This window comes from Eublepharis macularius, chromosome 9 (assembly GCF_028583425.1).
Source record: "Eublepharis macularius isolate TG4126 chromosome 9, MPM_Emac_v1.0, whole genome shotgun sequence".
NCBI classification, from domain to species: Eukaryota; Metazoa; Chordata; class Lepidosauria; order Squamata; family Eublepharidae; genus Eublepharis; species Eublepharis macularius.
Genome location: NC_072798.1, coordinates 93,179,382 through 93,195,187, shown reverse-complemented (window position 1 = coordinate 93,195,187; position 15,806 = coordinate 93,179,382).

The following is a 15,806-nucleotide window of genomic DNA, read 5'->3' as shown; positions in this document are numbered from 1 at the left end:
ACCTTGGGAACTTGTTTGGTGAGGGCTTGAATGAATAAGGGCCATAAATAAGCAAACACTCAAACACCTTGGTTTATGGTAGCCCCAAAGGTGGCATAATAGGTTGGGTGGAAAGGGACTAGCACACCATAAACCTAGTAGAGCAAGGGCATCAATGTTTAACCAAAGGCCGCACAAAATCGGGACCCAGTCCTAATGATCCTACACAAAAGTTGGGTGTTTTTGTCTGTTGTGACTGAGGTGGTATATGACAGAAATGAAACAGGTGGAGAAGGGGATGTCCCTGGCTCTTCATCATCTACTTCTGAGGGATCTGGAGCATTTTAAGCCCCAAGAAAGGTGGCATAGCAGGGGAAAGCTAAATGCCTTTTAGCTCTCCTTGCCTTCTCTGGTCACCAGGGCCAGTGCAAGATATTTGGTCTTTCCAAGCAAGGACCAACAAACCTCCAACCAGATGCAACGCAAGCTTCTGCATTGATGTCATAAAGAATCTTCTTGGACTCGGCCAGCAGCAGTACAGGTCTAAGAGATGTTGCCAGTCACGTTCCATGTTGTTGTTGTTGTTGTTGTTGTTGTTGTTGTTGTTGTTGTTGTTGTATCACCTATGGCTTTGGAGCCAGCTGAACTCTGTGGTGCAACAAGACTGTCTTTGTGCTGCCCTTCAAACATTTGTTTGGCTGACTTGGTAGGAGAACCTTCCCTAGTGGCCACACCCTTCTCCTTCCTGCTTCCCAAGTCCAGCACAAGGAAGGGAAGATGGAAATCTATCTAAGATAAGTTTGCTGCACAACTGTGTATGCCTTTCCTCACAAAGACATACACTCGTCTTGTGCTGTGTCTTGAGCTGAGGGTCGCAAATGGTAACTTGAATGCTCAAAAGAGGCTTTCTGCCCCTCCTCCCTGTATGTCAAGTATACTCTAGAAAGAAATCTGTTGTATAGAAATCATTCCAACTGCAGGGATTCAATTACTGCAGGCATAAATGATAAATTCTAGGGGCGATTCTTACCTTGTGTGCTTTTGTCTCTATCTGGATGTTTAACAAGTACCATATTTTTCTTTCTTAACGTTCGCCTGTCAACAAAATTCATTCTTTTTATGAGGATGAATTGTATGGGGTGTCTCTTCTATTTCCTTTTAATTAATTGAGGCAATCAATCCGCCAGTTTTTAAGATGACCAGGTGCCAGGCACTAATGTAATCAGGGGTGTGAATTCCATCACTCCCACACATTCATTTGCTTTCGTAAATAATGCAGAACTCAGAAGGAACTAGAATTTCTGCAGCTGCCAGAGCTGACTGAGCTAGTAACTGGCTCGGGGTCACCAGGTGATCTTCCATGGGTAAAGGAGGATTTGAACCTTAACTGGGCACACTCACTAATCGCTCTACTGCTTATCTGACAAATAATCTCTTTGTGGTCATTTCCAGGGGGGATCATTGGTTGAAAGACAAATAGGAAGTGAGTGTATTTTGATGAATGAAAAACTTTCCTTATTCTTTATTCATTACCTGCGCAGATACTACTTTCCCTCGTTTATCAAGTGAACCCACTTTTCCTAGTTGTTCTACAAGACATGGCTTTATCCACCCTTTAATTTCCTACATTGCTTTGGTATTCACTGTGGCCTCATCTATTCCAGGCAAACATCTTGCCCTGCCAAGATGTCAGCATGGGTTTCTAATTGCTGTTTGTGAACACACTATGGCTCTAAGGCAGAGATCCATGTGCTACTGGAAATCTTTGAGCTCAGTGGGTGCTTCTGTTGACACCGGCACTCTTGCCAAACAACAAAGCCTGCTAACCATTATTTGAAATTGGGATTATTCACTGGAAACGGCTGGCGGAGTGAGCGTGCATGTATACAGCCAAGTGATTATGTCTGTGATCCAAGAGAACATGGAAGAATCTCATTGGACTGACCAAAAGCAGAGATTCAAGAGCTTAAATCTGCCTTAAGAAAGCTAGACGGGGATGTTTGTATTGGGGATATTTGTTAGTTAATGCAGCAGTTACACAGTCAGGAAAGTGTGGAATCACTTGTGGTGAAGCCCTCTTCAAGCTATGTTATCTATCTATCTATCTATCGATCGTCCACCTTTCTCACTGAAATACAATATAATCAACAGCTAGGACATTCACTGATGATGATTTATAGTCCTCCTTTCTTATTGAGATCCGAGGCGAATTACACAATGCAAGTGAAATACAATATAATCAACAGCTAGGACACTCACTGAGCAAAGATCAATGATGAACAACAGTTAGGACATTCAGGGAAACAAGATGCAACAGGGAATGGTAGCAGAAAATTTTTAAACAAGCATAAAGTTGAGCACAGATATGAAGGCTGTTTCCACACGCCCTTAAAGGGTCAGCCCATTCACCGAACGCTGGTGGCTTTCCCCCAGAAATCCAGATGTCTCCATTTGCAAAATGGTTGTGGGCCATTTGGCTTCCATTTTTTCGCTGCCTTTTCTGGGAACACAGATTCCGCGGTCACAGAAAAGGCACCAAAAAAAAAGGAAGACAAATGGCCTACAAACATTTTGCAAACAGAGACGTTGCCAGCATTCCATGAGTGAGCCATCCCTTTAAGGGCATGTGGAAACAGTTGAAATCTATCTCAATAAAAATGCAACTATTTCCTTGGCATGTTAAACAGCGTGGAAACTCCGTAGTAGGAACATATCTACATCAGCAGACAGTATTCAATAGCGTAGCATTTAGTCCTCATCTCTACCGAGGCAAAATTTCTCTGAGCTATTTCTTATGACACTCTCCTGTAATCTGGGTAGAAAGCTCTCCTGAATAATTCAGTTTTGCGTAGTTTGCAGAAAGCCATTCCATAAAGTGGGGGCTACCACAGAGAAAGCACAAATGCAGGCAGCTGTTGATTTTGACCAACTGCAGGGTGGTAGCTGCATGAGGCCCTGACCAGATAAGCAAAGCTGCCATGGCAGAACATAGGAGGAGAGGCAGTTGCACAGATATGAGGGGCCAAGGCCATGAATGGCTTTGAATGTGATAATCATGTCATTGAACATTCAGGCTGAAGCCACCAGAGACATCTCCGTCCCACAGCCTCACCTAAAACCAGACTGAAAAAGGTCCAAAGCACCAGAGTTGTCCAAGAAGGCCTGAAGTTGGTCAGCTACTGCTCTCTTGACCACTTTGCCCAGAAAGGGCAGGTTGCAAAAGATAAAGCTTTCTTTTATTGATTCACCACTGATTCACATTCAATTGCATTTTTGTTAGAAGCAGAAGAAAAATAGAAACTTAATCTAATTCATTAGTGGGCAGCTAATCCAGTGGGAGAACGTGGGTATGCCTCTGGCGTGTTTGCATGGGATAATCATGTGATAATCATGTCATTGAACTGAGCCAATAAATGATGGGCAGTCAATGGAGAATGGGAGTGATATGCATGCTCCGTATAGCTCCTGAGTTTATGAATCCAGGTGGCCAGATGGTCCAAGTCCAGGTAGGTGGCCATCTTCCAGGCTAGTCTGAGTTGTGAGAAGGCCTTTTTTTGCAGCTGCAGTTACTTGCTTCTCCATCAAAGGTCAGAAGCACAATGTCCTTCAAGATCTCTGCTTTTCCAACCAGCATCTCTTCTGTCTTGTCTGGGTTCAATTTCAATTTTGCTTTCAGCCGTCAAGCAGCCACTCAGTATCTCTACTGAATCACCAGGGGATTTGGATAAAGAGATATAGGACTGGATATCATCTGCATATTGATGGTATCCAGTTCCTTAGGTACGAATGATTTACATAGAGGTTGAATAACATGGGGGATAAGATTGAGCCTTGCAGAACCCCACAAAATAAATCCCACACTGAGGATAGCTGGACTCCAATAGCAATCCTTTGAGTCCATCCTATGTGGAAAGATTTAAACCAGTCCAAGTCACATCCCCTGATACCTACTTCTGCCTCCAAATGTCTCAACAGGATGGCATTGTCTACTGTGACGAAGGCTGCAGATAGACCCAGGAGGAGCAACAATGTCTACTGTGATGAAGCTGCAGATAGACCCAGGAGGAGCAACAATCTCTTCTGTGACAAAGGCTGCAGATAGACCCTGGAGGAGCAACAATGTCTACTGTGACAAAGGCTGCAGATAGACCCAGGAGGAGCAACAATGTCTACTGTGACAAAGGCTGCAGATAGACCCAGGAGGAGTAACAATGAAGCATGGCCTTTGTCTACATTCAGGCTGAAGTCATCAACTAAAGCCACCAGAGACATCTCCGTCCCACAGCCTCGCCTAAAACCAGACTGAAAAAGGTCCAAAGCACCAGAGTTGTCCAAGGAGGCCTGGAGTTGGTCAGCTACTGCTCTCTCAACCACTTTGCCCAGAAAGGGCAGGTTGCAAAAGGTAAAGCTTTCTTTTATTGATTCATCATTGATTCACATTCAATTGTATTTTTGTTAGAAGCAGAAGAAAAATAGAAACTTAATCTAATTAATTAGCGGGCAGCTAATCCAGTGGGAGAACGTGGGTATGCCTCTGGTATGTTTGCACAGGATAGGTCTGCTTAAGCTTCTTAGAAGACCAGAAGGAGACAGAGAACAAAAGACACAGAAAGAGGAGTCAGAAACTTCCGGATCAGACAGAGAGGCACCACACAAATACACAGTCTGCTTCTAATATAAAGGGGGAAACAGTGCCCTCCTCATTGTCCAAGCAAGATGAGTCACTTCTGTTCCAACAGTTTGGGGACCGATTACAAGGAAGTGAATAAATTCTGCATCTGTTCAAGCGTTGTGCCGCTTTCTCAGCCTATAACCAACCAACAGAATTGTACAAGTTGCCGTAGAAAATGCTGACATGGGAAATAGGGTGCAATCCTAAGGTCTCTTTCCTGAGAGTAAGCCCCATTGAATAAGATGGAACTTACTTCTGAGTCGACCTGCTTAGGATTGCTCGCATAGTAAGTATGGCGTTGATACTAAAAATGGCTTCCGGGCCTGAGTCTGCCCTACCTCATGTGTGGCTGAGGATGTGTTGGTCTGTGTGTGCTCTCACTAATCTAATAATAACTCCGCCATCTCACAGACGTATCATGAAGAATTTGGGCAATATTTTGTCCCTATAGTGCATTCCCATTTTTTTTCTTTGATATCACTTCAATTTTAGCCAGTTTTGACGTTATAATCACAACTGTAATGCAATTATTTGAACAGACATTGTTTCATTTAGTGATGTAGTGGGGGGTGGTGTGGACTTCTCTCCACTGTTTATTTAGAAAAAAAATCTGCAGCGTCTCCAGAGCCTTACCTGAGTTGGCTTGCAAGGTGAAAAAAACACAATAAAATAAATAAAAAACAACAACTGTAAAGGCTACCAATATTAAAATAGTCTACAGAAACAAGCTAAGAGCCTGCCAGGGGCATAAAACAGCACTCAGAAACCTAAAACAATATCCATAAAAGAGCCTTCAGGCAAAAACCAGACCATAAAAACAAGTTTAAAATAATATAAAAAATAAAAATCTTGGTGGCTAAGTCTCTCGATGCCAAAATCATGTCTATTCTTGAAAAGGAGCTGTGCCTTTCTGAAAAATAAGTATACTCTCTTGCATTACCATTTTTGTATCAGTTCAACCAAACCCAAATTATCCATTAGATCAAAAAAATTCTTTGGTAATTTACCATGGAGCAATTTAATATGTTTCTCAGAGCTCCTGTCTATTAAGCTTACAACAATATCCATAAAAGAGCCTTCAGGCAAGAAGCAGACCATAAAAACAGGTTTAAAAATAATGTAAAAAATTAAATTTTTTAAAAAGTAAAAATCTTGACCTAAAAATAAATTATTTGGCTTGGTGCCTTCAGGTCAATGAGCTACCAGGGGCATTACCTGTACATCCTTCCATCATCATATGGTGGTTTGCCCTCCCCAAACCCCACCCTGTCCACAATCTCCCCCCAAATCTCTAGAAATTTCTTAACCCAAGAGCTGGAAATCCCAACTCTTGTGAGGTGGTGGGGACCAGTGAGCACAAGAGCAATGAAGGGGATACTTGGCTCTGCCTCCAGCGGTAGCCATTTTGTGCTCGGCTGCACCTCCTGTAGCAGTCATTTTGTAGTGGTGCCCCCTACATCCTGTCTCAAAATTCCAAAGGAGCCCTCTGGCTCAGAAGAGTTGGGAACCCTTGTTTTAATGTTGTAACAATCCACCAGGTTCTCTGAACTCTAAGAATTTCTTTTTTAAACTTAATCCTCGAACTCTTTTCATTGTGGAGACATGCCTTTCCTTTGTATCTCCACAACAAAAGGAGTTAGAGAGAAAGAAAGAAAGAAAGAAAGAAAGAAAGAAAGAAAGAAAGAAAGAAAGAAAGAAAGAAAGAAAGAAAGAAAGAAAGAAAGAAAGAAAGACAGATTATAATAATATTCAATTTATATATCGCCCTTCAGGACAACTTAACGCCCACTCAGAGCTGTTTACAAAGTGTGTTATTATTATCCTCATGACAATCAGCCTGTAAGGTGGGTGGGGCTGAGAGAACTCTGGAAGAGCTGTGACTGACTTAAGGTCCCCCAGCTGGCTTCAAGTGGAGGAGTGGAGAAACAAACCTAGTTCTCCAGATTGGAGTCTTGCCGCTCTAAACCACTACACCAAACTGACTCTAAGAAAGCAAGCAAGCAAGCTGGGAATTCCAAGAACCTGTTTATTGTAGCATTAGAAACAATGCCCGTCGTGTGAAAAAATACAACAGGCTCTAGAAAACTGATTCAGCAGTCCCCCTCTCAGTGAAAAGCAGGTACTTCACAGTGGCCTCAAGGCCAGACGTTGGCAATGCCCCTGCGCGAGGATAAAAAACAAGTCATCTGCAATACGGATTGCCTTTTATATAGTAGGACTACAATGATATTAAATTGCTGATTTTTTTTTTAAGGCTGGAAAAGCCCTGGTGGTGGTGAGGTGATCGCTACTGGAGGGCTGGGGCAAGGAGACTACATGGAAATCTGCCATATGGAAACTCACTGCTGCTAAGCAGTGGAAACTACACTGCTACACTGGAGGACTGTCCCTGTGTGAAAAACTCTTGCTGCACCTGTTCACGGTGTAAAGATCCATATTGCACGATTAACACAGTCTAGCCTCTTTATGATAACGGCAGCAAAATTGTTGACATCTGGAAGCCTCCTGAGTGTGGGTGTGAGCATGCATAATCGACACGTTTGAAATATCTGACCCCTCTTGACCCTATTTATGCAGATAAGCCGTCTTGGGAATGTTTGTCTAATTCTCAGTGCAGGAACATACAGCCAACAAGAGTCATGGGAGTAATTATAGAAATAATTGCTCTTCATGTGTTTTTTTACCTGCAGATATTGCATTAGTGGAGAGGGGGAATATAGCATTTTAAGTGATGATTCATATATATTCATATATTTAAGTACATGATTGTGCCATCAGGTTGTACTTATTTGAAACGCTGGATCCTGAGAGTCCATAGTCTTCAAAGGTCTGAGGAATAACAAGAACAACAATACCGTTTGATTTATATACTACCCTTCAGGACAACTTAACGCCCACTCAGAGTGGTTTACAAAGTTACGATTATCCTCATAATAATTACATGGGCTGAGAGCGCTCTGAGAGAGCTGTGATTGAACCAAGGTCACCCAGCTTTCTTTAAGTTGAGGAGCGGGGAATCAAACCCGGCTCTCCAGATTAGAGTCCTACCACTCTTAACCACTACACCAAACTCCCCAGATTTTCTGATGGTTTTGTTTTTAATTGGATGAATTAAAAATAAGGTAATTGGACTAGCTTGACCTTGTGAAAAGGGGAAACACCCAACTGAAAACGAAAATAGTGGCGGGGGCAGAAGCTGGGAGTGGGGTGTCCCCTCCCCCACAGGGGACTGGTAACCCATTATCATTGTTCAGTTGGATTAAGTCCTTGCCTCTTCATCTACCAAGCAATAAATCTCACGATTTTGGAGTTTTCAATCTTGATACTTTTTTTTAGTTCACTGTTCTTTTTTCTACCATCAACAGTGCCTTTTGAATGGATTAACTTGCCATGGTTTAATAAGAATTGCCATGGCATTTTCACTGTTTGAACAGTGAAAGGAAAGACAGGTAACTCAAAACATATTGCTTTCTTCTAAATCAGATAAATCTGAACTACAAAGTGAGTGGCTTTTAAATAGCATGGCTGCTGCCTAGAGCTACCATCCTGCTGAAGCATTCCCAGAAATAGACCAGGTGGTATCTATACTGTCTGAAAAACATGTCTATGTTGTACAGTTTCTTCCATGTTTATTTTAGATGAGGCCTTTTGGATGGCTTTATGAAAGGGAATTGGAAAGGGTGGGGAGGGAGGGAGAAGAGGCTTTAACCCTTTCCTTTCATGCCATTTTCTCACTGGAAAAAGACATCTGTGAACTGTTTCTACTCCTGCTGGGAAAAACTTAAACGTTCCCATATTTTTTCTCCTGGGGTGGGGTGGGGCAGGGCAGGAATAAAAGCAGTGTGTGTGTGTGTGGTGGGGGGCTTTTTCCAGTGACAAAATGGCAGGAGAGGAAAGGTTTAAAGTGTCCCACAATTTCTCCCTCCCTCTTTTATTCTTGCTCTCCCCATGCCATTCTGTGCTTTGATAAAGAATCCTGCTGGCTGCCTTTTCAAAGGATAAAAATAATTGAATATAAACACAGAAGAAACCATAAGGTGATTTCTCAGGATGTTCAGTAACCGCTCCACTTTTATGGAAACCTTTTGCCCTTGAGGTTTGTCAAAGTGCCATTCTTTTCCAGGGTCACTGCAGAGATTTTTTAAAAATTGAACCCGTTATTTAGTGGCCAGATTTAAACAAGTGTGTCCTTTGGGAGATTTGGGTTGCAGAATACAGATTATAATGGTCCCAACACATGAAAAAGGACATCGGCTGCACCTTCTTTTCTGCATCAAGTGGCTTGCCAGTGATCTGGAGGTGCATCCCTCGTCATGGTCAGATCTTCTGAAGGCGTGGTTGAGCTTGCGGTCTCCTCCCTGCAGGGGAGGGGGTGGACTGAGTTGGACGGCCATCTCAGAGAGGAATGGATTGTGTTGGTTTCCAGATAGCTCCGGGGGATTTTGAGAGCCTCCATAGTGGTCTTGTGGAGGCCCTTGTAGCTACAAGGAAAGAGGGGCTGGCTGAAGCAATAAACAGAATTGCTCCTTGAGATCCTTTCCCACATTCTGTGAGGCCTGCAGCTCCTGAGTTTACTAAAGTGCTGGGCGATAGGAAGAAGACTGGAAAACAACCAGGGAGGGTTGTCAGGGGCCCCAGAGGGTGAAGCAGGGGTGCAGGGCACTCGGGGGTGAGGGAGAAGTAGGGTAGTTACCTCCTTCATGTGCTCTCACACTCCCCATCGTGCCTGAAAACGATGCCATTTTCCAGTATGATGGAGGAGCCGCAGGGCGCACTGAAGCTGAGCTCAGTAAAAATCACTTGTTCATCACTTGTTCAGAGGCAATTTTTACTGAGCTTGGTTTCTCCATGCCCTGTAGTTCCTCCGTCACTGGTGCAATCTTCTCCCCCACTGCTCCCCCCCCCCCGCCAGAGAGGTGAGTGAGGCCAGGACAGCAGGTGGGGGCAGCGGGATGGCAAGCCCAACTAGAGTGATGTTGGCAGAAGACTGCGGACAAATCTGACAGAGCCCAATAGAGACCCCATTTGCAGGTCTTTGAGGTGGTGCTAATGGCAACAAAGATGTGTTAGCAGACTCTCATCCAGCTCAGTTGTTTAAAGTGGTCTGTGGTTTGGGAAGAAGAAGAGCTGGTTTTATACTCTGCCCTTCACTACCTGAAGGAGTCTTAGAGTGGCTTATAATCACTTTCCCTTCCTCTCCTCACAACAGACACCCTGTGAGGTGGGTGGGATTGAGAGAGCTCTGGGAGAGCTCTGACTGACCCAAGGTCACCCAGCTGGCTTCAAGTGGAGGAGTGGGGAATTGGTTTCCCTGGAGAGCCAGGGGTCACCTGGCTCTCCAGATGAAAGTCCTGCCACTCTTAACCACTACACCAAACTGGCTTTTAAGGAAGACCTAAGTTTAACTCTGCCAGTGATGGAAACTTGGCTCCTAGCTCTGATGCCTTAGCAATGTACTATGCAGACAAAATCTCTCCTATCCGTTCTGACTTGGAGGCCAGATCTGATTCCTAAGCACCTGCTTTTCCTTTTATTTATTTTTAAAAAATATTTATTTAGTTTTTCAAATATAACAGTAACAAACAAATAATTTCAGATTGATTCTATGGATGCTTACAGGGTTCTTGGAAGTCTTAGGGCCACCACTTGTGCTTTGGATCCATGGCCATCCTGGCTTTTAAAATCTTGCCAGGAAAAGGTATTTGAGACTTGATTGAAAATCATCAAACTCCTCTTTGATTGAGGGGCTTTCCCTAATCTTTGAAGGAGGCAGATATTAAACTTCAGCTCAAAAAACCTTCAGTGGATAGAGATGAGATGGCCAACTATAAGCCAGTTTACTTCTTCTAGGGAAGGTATGTGGTGGTTGGTCCTGACCTGGCTAGCAGAAGCTAAGCAGGGTCGGCCTTGGTTAGTAATTGGATGGGAGACCTCCAATATAGACCAAGGTTGCAGAGGCAGGCAATGGCAAACCACCTCTGTTAGTCTGTTGCCATGACAACCCTGCCAGGGGTCACCATAAGTCAACTATGACTTGAGGGCACTCTCCACCACATGTGGTGGTGGAGCAGCTCCAGGGTTTCCGAGATAACGCATCTTCCCTTGACCATTTGGTCAAGGTTTGAGGCTGGGACTGAGACAGCTTTAATTGCACTAGTGGATGATAGTCAAAAGTTGGACAGGGGACAATCTTCCCAGTTGATACTATTGATACAGTTAGGCCTTTCAGCAGCCTTTCCATTCTCATCCACCAGTTTGTGAAGTTGTTGTTAGAGATAGCACTTTGGTGGTTTCACTCTTTTCTCTCTGACCAGCCACAAAGAGTATCCACTAGAAGTGTGGAATCAGTTGGTTGGGATGTATCTTCTGGAGAATCACAACACTTTTTTCTCTCACCCATGCTCTTTAATAGATATAAGAGGCCACTGAATGAGATCACCTAAGCTTTGGGGGTGGATGTCGTCAATGTCATATTCTGAGAATGCTTAGCTCTGTATTTCATTTTTGAAGCCTCCAGAGACGCTCATCTTGGTTCTGAAACAGCCGTTTAAGGCTCTGGTCAGATGAGTTGAAGAAGAAAAAGTTGAAGGTGAATCCAAACAAGATAGAGGTAGTGCTGGTCAGGAAGGCTGATATTCTAGAGGGATTGAATCCACTTGTTCTAGATGGAGGGAGGTTTGCTTTTTCAGAGCAAGTTAAGAGCTTGGGGATGCTTACGGACCCTGCCTTGCTCTTTGGAAAGCAGGTTGGCACAGTGGTCAGGAGCGCCTTCTATCAGCTGCGTCTGGTTAGTCAATGCTTTCATTACCTAGACTCAGCTGCTCTGGCCATGCTTATCCAAGTTTCTGTAACCTTGTGGTTGGACTACTGGAATACACTCTACGTGGTACTGTCCCTGAAAACAACCCAGAAATTACAACTGCTCCAGAATGACCAGAAGAGCCCATTTGGTGTAGTGGTTAAGAACGACAGGACTCTAATCTGGAGAGCCAGATTAGGAGTGATTCCCCACTCCTCCGCTTGACACCAGCTGGGTGACCTTGGGTCAGTCACAGCTCTCTCAGAACTCTCTCAGCCCGACCCACCTCACAGGGTGATTGTCATGGGAGACAATAATAACACACTTTGTAAACTGCTCTGAATGGGTGCTAAGTTGTCCTAAAGGGTGGTATATAAATTGAATGTTATTATTATGTTATTAATGCAGCAGCTCAACTATTATCAGGGCCTGGCCATTGGGAACATATATTGCCTGTTTTGAAACAACAGCCCAGGCAAGCCCAATCTTGTCAGATCTCAGAAGCTAAGCAGGGTCAGCCTTGGTTAGTAAGTAGATGGGAGACCTCCAGTGAAGGTCAGGGTTGCAGAGGCAGGCAATGGCAAACCACCTCTGTTAGTCTGTTGCCATGAAAACCCTGCTGACATTGCCATACATCAGCTATTACTTGACGGCACTCTCCACCACCATATTGTTTGCCAGTCTGTTTCTGAGGTCAGTTCAAGGTACTGGTTATGTCCTTCAAAGCACTTCAGGGTCTGTGACCCTCATATTTGAAGGCCTATCTCCTTCCATATGTCCCTGTAAGCCAACTACATTCTTCTGGCAGCTATTTTTTGGTGATTCCTCCTCTTAGAGTGGCCCATCTGGCATCAGCCAAGCTCAGACGTTTTCCGTTCTGTTCTGTGGAACCAGATCCCTAAAGAGATAAAGGGAGCTGCCATCTTGGAGAGTGTCAGGAGGCGCTGAAAGCCCTGTCTGTGTGCCAGGGCTTTTGAGGGGGTAGAACAACAGGCGTCTTTTAAGGGAGGAAGTTGTTTTGTTTTGGTTTTAACTGTAAATGTTTTGGATCTACTTTTGTAAGCTCCCTTGAACTACAAGGAAAGGTGGGGTAAAAATGTTTTAATAAATAAAATAAATAATAAATAAATAAATAATAAAATAAATAATTAATAATTAAATATATACATTCAAATGCATGCAAGGTTAAGGGATGTTCAATAAATGCAGGGACATGAATTAGTTTCCCACAGATATGAATTTTGTTCCCGTTTGGGTTGGAGAAGAAGCAGAGAAGCTGAACTTCGGCGCATAATCATCTGACAACCATGATTCTTGCAATTATAGTAGCTCCAAAACAAAAAATAAACCTGTGGTAATCACGAGAATCTTGTCAATGTGCATTCTTGCATACTCGTGTGTTTTCCATTTGTGGGCTATGGTTTTGAAGATGGTGAGGATCTAGAAAACCTGTGAGGAAAGGTTGATGGAACCAGGTATGGTTAGTCTGAAGAAGAAAAGACCAAGAGGAGCCATAGTTGCCCTCTTCAATTTCCTGAAGGATTGTCACATCAAAGAAAGGCAAAGACTTCTCTGTTGCTCCAAAGGGCAAGACTAAATTAATCACTCATAGAATCATAGGGTTGGAAGGGACCTCAAGGGTCATCTAGTCCCTGGGCTAAAGTTGTGCGTGTAAGCAAACTCCATAGGATTGTCAAGGCAAGAGATGCTCAGAGGTGGTTTTTGCTATTGCCTGCCTCTGTGTAGCCACCCTGGACGTCTTTGGTGGTCTCCCACCCTAACCAGGGCTGACCTTGCTTAGCTTCCAAGATGTGATCAGATCAAGCTAGCCTGGGCAATTCAGCTCAGGTCACGGTAAAGTTCAGCTTGACCTTCGGAGGTTACCCAGAATTTGGGGAATTGATGCTGAGCCAATTTAATTTTAATTGTATTGTTCTTTTCTGGTCTTATGTAGGCTTTAGTTTATTATATTGTAAAATGTTGTAAGTCATTTTGTGACCCTAGGGTGAGCAAAACCAATAGTAGCCGTGAAAAACTTACTAAGTTACATTGAACAAATCAAGAAACAACCTCTATACAACTCTGAATTAGAAATAAAAGTGCCAGCTCATTTAATGTCCAACTCTATAGAAGTGTATATAAAGTAAATTTAAACAAGAACCGGTACTTATTAATCAGCTGTCCAAAATATATACAACATCTCAATCATAAAAAGTACAAATGCTTACTCAAGTATAGACCCAGTAAGATAGATGATACAGCTGGAAGCACCCAAATGGAGACAATGGAAAACAGTTATAGGTAGAGACATACAGTCTCTTGATTTCAGTGCCTATAAATATCCTAGTGGAGTATGCCAGAAAAAAAATTAGTTAACAATATATGAAACATAAACAGGTCACAAATAGATCAATACAATGCATACAATGTACACACAGTGGAGTAGTGTGGGAGGGGCCAAGGGGGCGGCCGCCCCGGGTGCAATATTTTGAGGGGGCGCCATGTCCATGGCCCCCCTGGGAGTGCCCCCGCTCACCTCCCCACCCCTTCGCCACTGCTGCCCGTGCCACCAGCTCAGTGCCCAGCAAGCTGGACGCCCTGGCAGTATAGCAAGACGCATGGCAGGCAGCCCACCTCCCAGCTCATCTCCTGACCCTCCCCACTCCTCTGGTTCGGGCAGCTTGCATCCCCTGCCCCTTACCTCTTTACCACAGCCGCCTGTGCCACTGCCATCAGCTCAGCTCCCAGCGGCAGTGTGGACAGCTGTGACAAAGAGGTAAGAGGCAGTGAGTCAAGTGGCCTGAACTGCAGGAGCCCACCTCCCTGCTCCTTCACCGCAGCAGCCCGCACCACCTCCACCAGCTTGGCATCCAGCGGTGGCGCAGGCAGCTGCAGAGTGTTCTGAGGGGGCGGGGGCGTGCCCCTGCATGATGACATCACAGAAGTGACATCATCGTGCATGTTCCAGAACGTGTGTGTGCTTTGTGCTCCTGTCCCGGGCGCAGCTAATCCACACTACACTGCTGTGTACACAAGTGTCTCATACTGCTTCATCCAAATTCAACCTAGAGTGAGCAGCAACTAAAATAACAACAACCAAGTTACAGGAGAGTAGATTAGGGTAAAACATCAGAAGGAACTTCCTACTCGTAAGAGCAATTTGACAATGGAACCAGTTCCCTTGGAGAGATGCTGCCCCTTACTAAAAGTCTTCTGGCAGAAGGTGGAGAACAATTTATACGAATGCACTAAATTTGGATTACCTACATTGAAGCAGTAGGTTGGCTGAAACAGCATGAAAGATTCCTTCCCCCTCTACAGCTTCCTCCATATGAGTTCACTCTGATAGGAGGTGTGAAATTTTCACCTGTACTAAATTCACCCCCGTATCGATAAATTGCCCCCCAAAGTTAGAATAAAACGGGGTGTGTGTGTTTGTGTTTAATGCAAACTTCCTACAAATTGCTCGGGCATGTTTTATCAATGTTGGTGATGAACAATAAATCATCTGTACTTTCTTCAAAGATCATTTCGGTCCAGACCATTTGTTACTCTCAGATACGTCGGCTGGCGCGAAGTGATTTCCGAGTCTGTATATTGCTGATGCCGGAAGCTGCAACAAACGAACCATAGGTGAATGCATCACCGTGCATCTGTTGGAGATGATTGGACATATATTAAAATCTGAGGTTAAGAAAGAAGATAGCAGAAACCCTGTTCTGTTCTCAGTAGGTAAACTTCATTCGGAAATTCTTATGGTAACTTGTGACATGTGGAGGTAAAGTGCTGAAACTGTGAGTTCACACCATACATTGCAGAAATGGCATTGTTGTGTTAAGTGCATAAAAGGGAAGGGGAACCAATTTATAAAGCTATCAGCTATTAACTTACCCCCGTACACCGTCTCCAGACTCTGAACAATGCCTGTTAATGCACATTTCTCCTCTTGACATTTAAGCAATGAAGTAGGGGGTAAATTAAAATGTAACTCACCTGTGCACTAAATGCTTCTAGATAATGAAGGCTTGCCAATGAAAGTTTAGCATCTGCTGACTTTTCAAAATGGAGAATAATAGACACTGACTATTGTGGCAAGAGGACTTTTGTACCTGACTAGCAATAAGGCCCATTGTTTGGGAAAATACAATGAGCCCTAGCACCCTCCCTCCCTGCTCTTCCCCCCCCCCCCCGTGGCATCAGTCAAGGGGGGATCAGGGAAAAGATGGGGGGCTCCCTCATTCTCTGTTCCTCGGCTGCCGCTAGGCTTGTGAACAGCTTTCCCATGCTTCCATGGAGGCGGCAGGAAGCCCCACTCCCCCGGCCGCTGCGGGATCTTAGGAAAGACTCACTGCCCAT